This window comes from Martes martes (genome assembly GCF_963455335.1).
Source record: "Martes martes genome assembly, chromosome: 7".
Lineage (NCBI taxonomy): Eukaryota > Metazoa > Chordata > Mammalia > Carnivora > Mustelidae > Martes > Martes martes.
This window is the reverse complement of record NC_137894.1, coordinates 135,497,095-135,508,138: the sequence shown is the minus strand read 5'-3', so window position 1 is coordinate 135,508,138 and position 11,044 is coordinate 135,497,095.

Genomic DNA, 11,044 nt, shown 5'->3' with positions numbered 1-11,044 from the left:
CAGTGGGCACCTCCATAACTTATGCAAGCCCCTGGGGAGGTCCAGTGTGTGGAGGGAAGGAAGCAAGTGATGGGCAACTGGCCCAGAAGGGCTGGTGGGGTCTGAATGAGAGGAGTCTTGAGTGATGTTCTATGGAGTTTGAATACTTACTTGGACATGTTTTCTTTGGGAAAGTTCATGGACCAAGCAGCATGGGAGTGGAGTGACGGGGTTCAAATGTGTGGGTGGGGCTGGAAAGTTTGCTCCCAGAGATAATTGAAAGTGGGGAGTAATCAGAGCCTAATTTAAAAGTGCCTGAAACATCTCTGTCGCTACATAGTTCGGAGGAGGTGGGCTTCAGCTCACTCACAGATTGGCAATACGTTAGCGGTAAAGACAATCTCTCTCCCTTTAGTTTAATTTCTTCCAAAGCGTTACGAATGGCTTCACATTCATGAAGCCCTTTGAGCTCCTCAGTTAGCTGTGACTTTAGCAATATTCTTACTTTAATACATTCCATGCAGACTTGCTTCTCCATTCATTGGCTGGGATAGTCACTCACATCCCATCTCGTTAGCATGCATAAATACGGTTTTCATTTACAGAGATGGGACACATGTCTGGGTGAAATTACAACCCCCCCCTTCTTAAGGCTATTTTTACATTTATTTTGGAAAACGCATAAAGAATTCCTGACTTTCAAAAACAGATTAAAAAGTCATGTAAGAAAAATGTGAATGGTGGCAGCACGATGTGGGAGGCGGGGCTCAGTCCTTTGCTGAGAGGCAGGTGTCTGGGTGGGAGCCTTGCCTCTCTCTGAACTGCTCTTTGGCTTTCGGTGAAGTTTTACCTTCCTGTCTCAGAAATGGGGGTGATTGCTCTAGGTCCATATGTTCCAAAGTTAGGTTGATGTGCTACTTGTGGGAGATAACCCCCCTTTTTTTTAGAGTTGGGGAAGGGGCAGGAGGAGAGAGAATCTTTTTAAAAATTTTATTTTATTTATTTATTTGAGAGAGAGAGTGGGTGAGAGAGAGAACATGAGCATGGGCAGAGAGAGAGGGAGAAGCAGACTCCCCACTAAGCAGGGAGCCCTCTGTGGGACCTGTCCTCCCAGGACCCCAGGATCATGACCTGAGCCGAAGGCAGACGCTTAACTGACTGAGGCCAGCCAGGTGCCCCAGAGAGAGGAGAATCTTAAGAGGGCCCCACCCCCAGCTCAGAGCCCAACATGGGGCTCCACCTCATGATCCCTTGATCATGACCTTGAGCTGAAATCAAGAGTTGGTCGTGTAACCCAGTGAGCTACCCAGGTGCCCCTGAGATATTCTTATTACAGGGACAGATGTTTTTAAAATTTTAATATTTATATATTTTTTGATGTTTAATAAAAACAATACAATTAACACTCAAGCCCATGATTTTGTAGGTATTAAGGAATATCGTGATTTCACTTTATTTTTTTTTTAAGATTTTATTTATTTATATGACAGACAGAGATCACAAGTAGGCAGAGAAGCAGGTAGAGAGAGAGGAGGAAGCAGGCTCCCCGCTGAGCAGAGAGCCGGATGCGGGGCTCGATCCCAGGACCCCGGGATCACGACCTGAGCCGAAGGCAGAGGCTTTAACCCACTGAGCCACCCAGGTGCCCCGTCGTGATTTCACTTTAAACTAAATTCATAAAAAAAATGTAAAGGGGGTCAAGTTAAAGAAAAAATAGGGAAGTGGTATAAGTACTTTGTGGATGTTGCAAAAATTACAAAGGCTCCATGTCAATGACTGAAGTTGTGGGTGCAGTGGAGTTTTTTCTAGCTTTGATGATTATGGCTGGTTGGGCTCTGATCCTGTTGGTTTCCCTTTAAGAAATGAATCCAGATTGAACCATTTCTGTCATTATGGTACAGTGCACTATTTTTAAGTAGGCACTTTCAGATTATTCTACTCTTCGAGTCTTCTTTTTTTTTTTAAAGATTTTATTTATTTATTTGTCAGAGAGAGAGAGAGAGAGAGAGAGAGCGAGAGAGCACTGGCAGACGGAGGCAGAGGGAGAAGCAGGCTCCCTGCCGAGCAAGGGGCCCGATGTGGGACTCGATCCCAGGATGCTGGGATCATGACCTGAGCCGAAGGCAGCTGCTTAACCAACTGAGCCATCCAGGCGTCCCCTACTCTTTGATTCTTGAGACGCTCTCTTGTTTACCCTCAAAGTGATTCATTTCTTCAGGTGGTTCATAACTTTTTTTTTTTTTTTTTTTTTAGTATATGTGCTGCCGAAGCGAGCACGATAACTTTTTTTTTTTTTTTAATTGCCATTTCACCTCTCCAGGGAGAGTTGAAGAGTTTTCTGTAGGAGTCCTAGGCACTGCAGATTATAAGCTGTTTCTAAGAATGGCTTTTGCAAGTTTCACTTTTTGCCAGACTGATTTTCACGTTGATGTGTTGGTTTAGGGTTCCAATGCTTCTCTTATGAAGAATGAAAAGTTTGACTTAGGCTACCAAATTTTAGAAGGTGGATTTTTTTTCCTGGGCAGGGCTGTGGGTATGTGGCAAGCTCCTTTGCTATTTTTCTGCTCCTGGCTTTATGCAAGAGTCTCTATTCTTTCACATCCTTGCATACTCCTGTAAAGGTAACTCTCCTACCTCCTTAGACACTGAGACCTCTGCTCTTGGAAGGAGGGAAGCTACAGTCGCTAAGTCACTGGTGTCACGGGAAGTTCATTGAGATCCACGGATTTGTCATCATTCATTCATTCATTCATTCACGCCCTCACTCATCACAGACATGTACTGAGTGTGTTATATACCAGGCACTCTTCAGGGTGCTGCGGAAAAGATCTCCCAGAGCTTATCTTCTAATGGGATCAAAATGAAATTTTTAGCTCCCCGGCTTCCTGGCTGTTAACTTGGGGCAGATTACTGAGCCTCTCTGGACTTTGATCCAGCACAAGGTGAGGAAATAGCTTAGATGAGAGTGTGGGCATTCGTCGTGGTAACCGAAGGAAGAGCATGCTTTATGGCTGTAAGTAGGTTGGTGGGTTTCGTGGAGGGCCGTTTAAGAGTTGTTTTCTGATGCTTCACACCTGTTTCAGTGAAATCATGTAAATGCAAGGCATTAGCGGAGAGCAAGTAGAGAAGAGAGGGTGTTGGCACTCTGGGGAGAGGGAAGGCACTGGATGAGATTCTAGGAGATGGATGACCAGGATAAATTGAAAAAGGATTGCTGGGTGGTGCCCAGAGACCACTGAAACTCGGGTCGTGAGCTCAAAGGCAGCCCCTTGGCGTGCCTTTCCCCAGCGCATGGGTGCCCGCGTGGAGCAGACAGGTACCTTTAATGAGGCTTTAATGCTCACGGTTTCATCAGCCCTCATGACAGACCTGAGAAGTTATTTCGTAGCCACACCCCAGATGAGCAAACTGACATGTGAACAGGTAAGAGGACTTACCCGAGCTCACATTTAGGAAGGGTAAAGCCGGGGCTGGAAGCCAGGACTTGCTCCTGGTCACAGAACCGCCCCAGGAACCTGCGATGGGAGCTGTAGGTGATTTTGACTGTTTCATCAGGGAGAGCCTGTTCTGCAGGCTCCAAAGTGGACTGTCAAGGTCGAGATTCAGTTCAGCTGCAAATTCAACAGGAGCTCAAGTCACATCACTTCCTCTCTGCGGACTCGGATTCTTGTCTCTGCAGTGAGAACATTGGTCTAGGGGCTGCCTCTGTTCCTTTCCTGCGCCTTCATGCAAAGGGTTTCTCACCCTCTCCCTCCCTGTCTTAGAAACATGTTGGGATAAAAGAGACTCTTGGAATCCCTGCAGAAGTCCATCCCTGCACGGACCTGAGGTCCTCCTTGTTTGACGCAAACACATCGGAGCATTCGATCCTTTCCGACCACCATCCCCCAAATCTGGAGGCTGTTGAACGTGAAGATCATCTGGAGTGGAACTCGAGCCACACCGGACAGGACAGCGGGTCAGGGCACCGCCGCCTGTCTCACCACGGACTTGGCAAGCCCCGTCAGACGGAGGCACTTGCTGTCACCGTGCTGCCCCCGTAATTGCGATAGGCTCTTTTGTTATTAAACAGACCCAGCCCAAACAAAGGGATACTGTTTCTTTTATGAGTAATGTGCTAACTCACCCTTGGAAAAAAAAAAAGAAAGAAAAGGTTCAAGTCCAGCGTAAGGACTGAGACAGCATAAGATTTATTACGAAGGTTACAGAAATGATTCCTTCTTCACAGCACTTAAATTGTCTAATTATTCACAGCTGTTTCCAATTTGTCTCAGGTTGTTAATTAAGGCGTGTGGGTCTTCCCCTCCTGCCAGGGGCGGCCACCTGAAGTCTCAGGAGGCACCTCACAGAGGGGCTGGGGGCGAAAGAGGGTCCGGGGACTTGGGGGGGAGAGGACTCCTCACAGTGGCCAGATCGCGTTGTCCATTACCTTCTCGCTGAGATGGAAATAAAACTCAAGAGATGCTCATTTCACGCAAATCAGGGATGCTGACTTAGGGGGTTACCTATGGAGGGAGAGGCCTGGGTTCTTGACCTCCTCTGGAGTCCAGGGGTCCTCTGATCCCCTCGGGAACTTTTGGGAGCCATGGGAAGAGCAATCTTGGGGAAGTGGATGGAACGAGTGGGTGTCTCCATCCTGGCTGAGTCCAACACATAGAAATGGTCAAGTCAGACCTCCCTACTTCCCCACACCCCACCTACCGACCCCTCCCCTTTGCAGACTTTATTCCCTTTTGGACCCATCCTCTGTCTCCCCATACACACCCCCTGTATCGCCTTGTGCCAGCTATCCTTTTTTGCTTGGATTTTGAGCTAGGTGGTTACAGTCAACCTTTATTCAACAAACACTGAATGGGCACCTGTTGTGTTATGAGCAGAGCACCGGGGTTCTAGAAAGGAGTAAGATGTGTCTGATTCCCCTGTGGATTGGAAGATGTAAGGGAAAGTATCTTAGTCATCTTTCACCTCTCCCTGGTGCCAGCAGGGCTGTATACCAGGAGTGTCAGGGGCTGGTATACAGTAGGGGCTCAATAAGTGCACACTGAATAAATCAACAAACTACAGAATATTCTGGCTGGGAGAGACTTTGGTGATAAATGAGACCATCACTTTGGTTTGAAAAAATATTTTAGGCGCACCTGGCTGGCTCAGTCAGTAGTACATATGACTCTTGATCTCAGGGTCATGAGTTCAAACACCATGTTGGGTGTAAAGCTTACATAAAAAATGATAAAAATTAAAATTAAAAAGTATGTTAAAATTACTTTTCTCCAGAGCAAACATATTTATTTTAGAAAAATTAGAAAGAGAAGAAACTAGAAATCACCTATACTCCGATCTCTGAAACATAATAATTATTACCAGTTTTCACGTGCCCCTTTCGGGTCTTCTTCCAAAGGATACCATGCTTAATTTTTTTTTAAAAGATTTTATTTATTTATTTGACAGACCGAGATCACAAGTAGGCAGAGAGGAAGGTGGTGGGGTGGGGGTGGGGGAGCAGGCTGTCCGCTGAGCAGAGAGCCCAATGCGGGGCTCGATCCAAGAACCCTGGGATCAAGATCTGAGCTGAAGGCAGAGGCTTTAACCCACTGAGCCACCCAGGCATCCCTGCCATGCTTTTTTTTTTTTTTTTTTAAATATTTTATTTATTTATTTGACAGAGATCACAAGTAGGCAGAGAGGCAGGTCGAGAGAGAGGAGGAAGCAGGCTCCCCGTGGAGCAGAGAGCCCGATGTGGGGCTCGATCCCAGGACCCTGGGATCATGACCTGAGCTGAAGGCAGAGGCTTTAACCCACTGAGCCACCCAGGTGCCCCTGCCATGCTTATTTTTAAGTAAAACTAGAATCCCATCATTTTATTTAACTAGACACTGTTTTATCATTATCATTTTATTATAGTAACAATACATTAGGAACATCTATGTCATTAACTTCAACCACATCATGGCCCTGGCTGGTCAGTTTGATTCTCGGTGCTGGCACATCATTCTTAGTAAACATACTATGTTCGATTATCTACTTTTATTGCAGTTTCTCTACCAGTGATCAGATTGCTTCAAGTTGCTTTCACTGTTCTCCCTTTGTGATTGTACTTGACGCTCAACTGAACACCCACTACTTTTCGGAAGAGAAAACTGAGACTCAGAGGGGGCGGTGATTTGCCCGACGTGGCCATCCAGTTGTTAAGTCATTGTCTCCCAGCTCAAACCCATCATTCTACATTCTTCTCTGTGGTTCTGGGATAGAGGCTCTATGAACCCTACTTTTGCTTTTCTATTGTAGAGGGAAGAAAAGGACACATGAGAAGATGAATGTGGGAAGTCTCTGAAATGGCTGGAAAGGAATAGCTTTGAGTGGGCTATCTGATGGCTGAGGACTACGGGGCCTAGAAATATCTATTTGTGACTTTGAAATAGAAGGGGAGGTCTCAGGTCTCTGCACTGTCAGCCAGGAGTGTCATTCTATTTATTTATTTGTTTTTATTTTTTGGTAAAATGGAGCACAATATAAAAGGCAATGATGTAAAGATAGTCACTGGAGAGTGAGTAAAAGCAGAGGGACTCTTTAAGGGAATAGACACTTGGAAGAAAGGAATGGCATGGGGTGATTTCTGGTTTATAAAGGCTTTTAGCTGAAGGCAGGCCACCATGGATGACACAGGAGGCAGCTAAAGTGCTAATTTCTCAACTATTGGGACTACATCAAAATGAGTTTCTACACAGTGAGGGAAACAACCAACAAAACTAAAAGGCAACCTACTATACGGGAGAAGATATTTGCAAGTGACATATCCAATAAAGGATTAGTATCCAAAATATGTAAAGAACTGATACAACTCAACACCAAAACCCAAATAATCCAATTAAAAAAGGGCAGAAGACATTTATCTAAAGAAGACATCCAGATGGCCCAATGGACACATGAAAAGAAGCTCATCATCACTCATCATCCTCGGGAACATGAAAATCTAAACCACAATGGGGTATCACCTCACACCTGTCAGAATGGCTAAAATCGAAACCACTAGAACCAAGTGTTGACACTGATGTGGAGAAAAAGGAACCCTGGTGTACTGTGGGTGGGAATGCAGACTGGTGCAGCCACTTTGGAAAACAATATGGAGGTTCCTCAAAAAATTAAAAATAGAACTATCCTATGACCCAGGAATCACACTACTATTTACCAAAACAAAAACAAAAACCAAAACAAAACCCAAAAAACAAAAACACCAATTCAAAGGGATAAATGCACCCCCCCCCGTTTATAGCAGCATTGTTTATAGTAGCCCAGTTATGGAAACAGCCCAAATATCCATTGATAGATGAGTGGATAAAGAAGATATTATTCAGGGGCACCTAGTTTGGTTAAGGGTATGACCCTTGGCTTAGGCTCAGGTCATGACCTCAGGTTTGTGAGACTGAGTCCTGCACTGGACTCTGCACTCAGCACAGTTTGCTTAGGTTTCTGTCTTCACCTACCTTTATGCCTCCCCTCTGCTCTCTCTCTCTCTAATCTTTTTTTTTTTTAAGAAGATGTTATTCAGCCATAAAAAAGAACGAAATCTTGCCATTTGCAATGACATGAACAGAGCTAAAGAGTATACTGCTAAGGAAAATAAGTCAGAGAAAGACAAATGCCATATGATTCCACTTGAGGAACAAAACAAATGAACAAAGCTAAATAAATAATGAGAGAGAGAGAGAGAGAGACACCAAGAAATAGACTCTTAAGTATAGAGAACAAACTGATGGTTACTAGAGAGGAAGTGGGTGGGGAGATGGGAGAATGGGATGGGGATTAAAGAGTGCACTTCTCATGATGAAAAATAAAATAATAAAAAATAATAAAACATACGGAGCTAAAAAAAATAAAATGGTAAATTCTTTTTTAAAAAATATTTTATCCATTTATTTGTCAGAGAGAGAAAGACAGAGTGAGCATAAGCAGGGGGAGCATTAGAGGCTGAGGGAGAAGCAGGCTCCCCTCTGAGCAAGGAGCCCAATGTGGGACTCAATCCCAGGATCCTGGGATCACGGCCCAAGCCAAAGGCAGCCGCTTGACTGACTGAGCCACCCAGGTGTCCCTACAGTGCTAATTTTGGACTTTTATGAAAATGACAGTATCGACCTACACTTTCTCACTTGATAACCAACCGAACCTTTGAGCTAAGTTTATGTTTTCCATTTTACAGATAAGAATACTGAGGTTTCCATAGAGGGAAAATAATTGCTCTCATTTACTGAGAATATCCTGCTTGACAATTGTTAATTTACCTTCTTACTCCTCTGGACAATAATTTATAAAGCAGATGTGCTTAGTACTCAAACTTACAGCTGGAGAAACGGAGGCACAGAGAGCTCGAGGAATTTGCATGATGCTGCTGTGCCCAGGAAAGGCTGCAGTAAAGCACGGAACTCAAATATACACCAAGCAGCGGGGAAATGTTCTATAGCTCAGGGTTTGACTGGAATGTACCACCAGCTACCTGTGCCATTGTGTGTTCCTTCAGAAGAGACTGTGTGTGTCAGAGCATGGGCTCTAGAGTTAGCGGGGGTTCAAATCTAGCTCATGAGCTTGGGCCTCAATTCTCTTATTTATAAAATTGGAATAGCAGTTAAGACCCAAATCCTAGATTTGTTGTGAGGATCAAATAAGGGAAAACATGTCCAATGCTAATAATATCATCTGGAAAATAATAAGAACTCATTAAAAGTTAGCTATTTTCGGGGCATCTGGGGGGCTCGGTCAGTTAAGTGTCTGCCTTCAGCTCAGGTCATGATCCTCGGGTCCTGGGATAGAGTCCCGCTTCAGGGTCCCTGCTCGGCAGGGAGTCTGCTTCTTCTTCTGCTCCTTACTCCATTTGTGCTGTTTCCCTCTCAAATAAATAAATAAAATCTTGAAAGAAAGAAAGATAGCTATTCTCCATGCAGGCAATGACACAGTGGTAGGAGATGCTATCCCCGACCCGGCTTGCCTTTATCCCCACATCCTTACCATGCACAGATGCCCCACTCCCAGCTGTCAGCACCCACATTTCTGCCCCGGGACTTTCTCTTTGTGTCTGGAATGGTCTCTGTAGACAAGTGAGACACATCAGAAGTGCTGATAAATTACCAGGTTTGGTAGCAGTCCTCAACAAATGACTAAGTCCTCAACAAATGACTAAGTCGGTACATCAATACCTCAGCTCTCCCACCCCTTAGAGGGGAGGACTCAGGCACGTACTCGCCGTCATTTCCCAGAACTCCCTGGTGGAACGGAGCTCTGGTTGAGCACTGATAATCCACATTTCACCATCTCACTTTCCCCCTCCCCCTTGGGGTTTCCTAGAATCGCCTCCCCCAAATCACAGCCACTTGAATCTTTGTCTCAGGGTCTGCTTCTGCGGGAGCCCCAACAAAGACAAGGAGCCACCATTTTTAAGCTCTGTCTCTGTGCTGTAAACTCTTAGGCCTGTGACACACAGTCTTTCATTTTCTTTTTTAAAACATGCGGTTGTGGAGACCGCTATTACTCTCATTACACTCAAGAGAAACAGACTCAGTCAGCAGGGAGAGAGGAGAGAGAGTCCACCGCGGGTGTCTCTGCTTCCCAAACCCATGTTTTCACCATCGTGAAACACGAGAGGTGTCTCAGGAAGAGTTTGCTGTGGGAGCGAGCCTGTGTCTGGGTGGGTTCTCACAGAGGAGCTCTCCGCCGTGTCCTTTGGAAGCGGGTGGAACATCTGCCTGAGGGGATTTGGGGCCTCTGGAGGGCAAGGCATCATCTGCAGCTCCCTTCCCGCCTCTGCTGCCTCTTTCCATTGGGTCCGCTCTCTTCTGGTCAGCCTGGTGTCTCTGCGTTTCTGGACCTTCTCCCAGTCATGGTCTACTGAGAGGAAGGGAAATCCAGGCCCTGAGACCAGGAGGATGAGCCCAGATTCAGTCTGGCCAAGAGGAAGACAGGATTTGATAAGGGCAGGATGGGGGCGGGGTGTGGGGGACCCAGGTTATAGTGCAGACTTTGGTTCCCATTAAGCTCTAAGACCTTGAGAGTTCCCATCCCATCTCTGAGTTTCTGGGTTTTGGGGGGTTTTGTTTTTGTTTTTGTGGGTTTTTTTTTTGTTGGTGGTGGTGTTGTTTTTTGTGTGGGAAATGAAAGATTTGGTCAAGTCACACACACAAAAGACCTGAAGGCTGGTAAGGTGAATGGGTGGCGGGCCCGGTGTGAAACAGAAGGGAGTGTGGAGGATTGTGGCACAGTGGCCTAAAACTACAAGAAAAAAGAGAGAGAGAGAGAGAGAAAGAAAGAAAGAAAGAAAGAGAAAGAAGCAAACAGACACATGAAACAATTAAGCAGGCTAAACATGCTGGGCAAAGCACGTGTTTCATTAGAGATGGCCCTTGGACTGCTTCTCTGAGACATTTGGACTAAATGTCCTTTACGTCTTTTGATTTTTGGAGCTCTTCATTAAATGTTGGAGACGCCAGTCTTCCGATGGAATTGCACCTTTGTGGATACCGTATTTCCTTTAAATTAAAAAAAAAAAAATCGACGTTTGAACAGCTTCTCGAGGAATGGCTGCTAGAAAGGGGGCTCTGAGCCTCCGCCGTCCGTGTCACTCCTAGGCTGAAAAACCTTTGCCCCATTCCATAATTTATTGAGAGCCTCCCGCGTGCAGGCTCTGTGCTGGCGCTAGGGACGCCTCAGGGACCAAACCAAAGTGGGGCCCGCCTGGCAGGGGGGAGGGAACAGGGACATATCAGACTCACCTTCTACTCTAACGTCAGGTGGTGAGGAGTGCCCCGCAGAAGGAAGCAGCTGGGCGAGGGGCAGAGCTGGGGGTGGATTTTTAGGTGAGAGGTGGCCCTCGGGAGGCCCACTTGGGGCAGGGACTCTGTTGAAAAGGAGGGAGCCGAAGGGCTCTCCGTGGAAAGAGCGAGATGATCTGAATGTGCAGTAATGGCTGGTTCTGCCCTTCAGACAAAGCCCGAGTTCATTAATGCACTATTCCACATCATTCTCAACTTGCTCCTTGTCTCTGCTGCCACCTTCATCTTCTGACGATTCCCAGCTCTGCAGC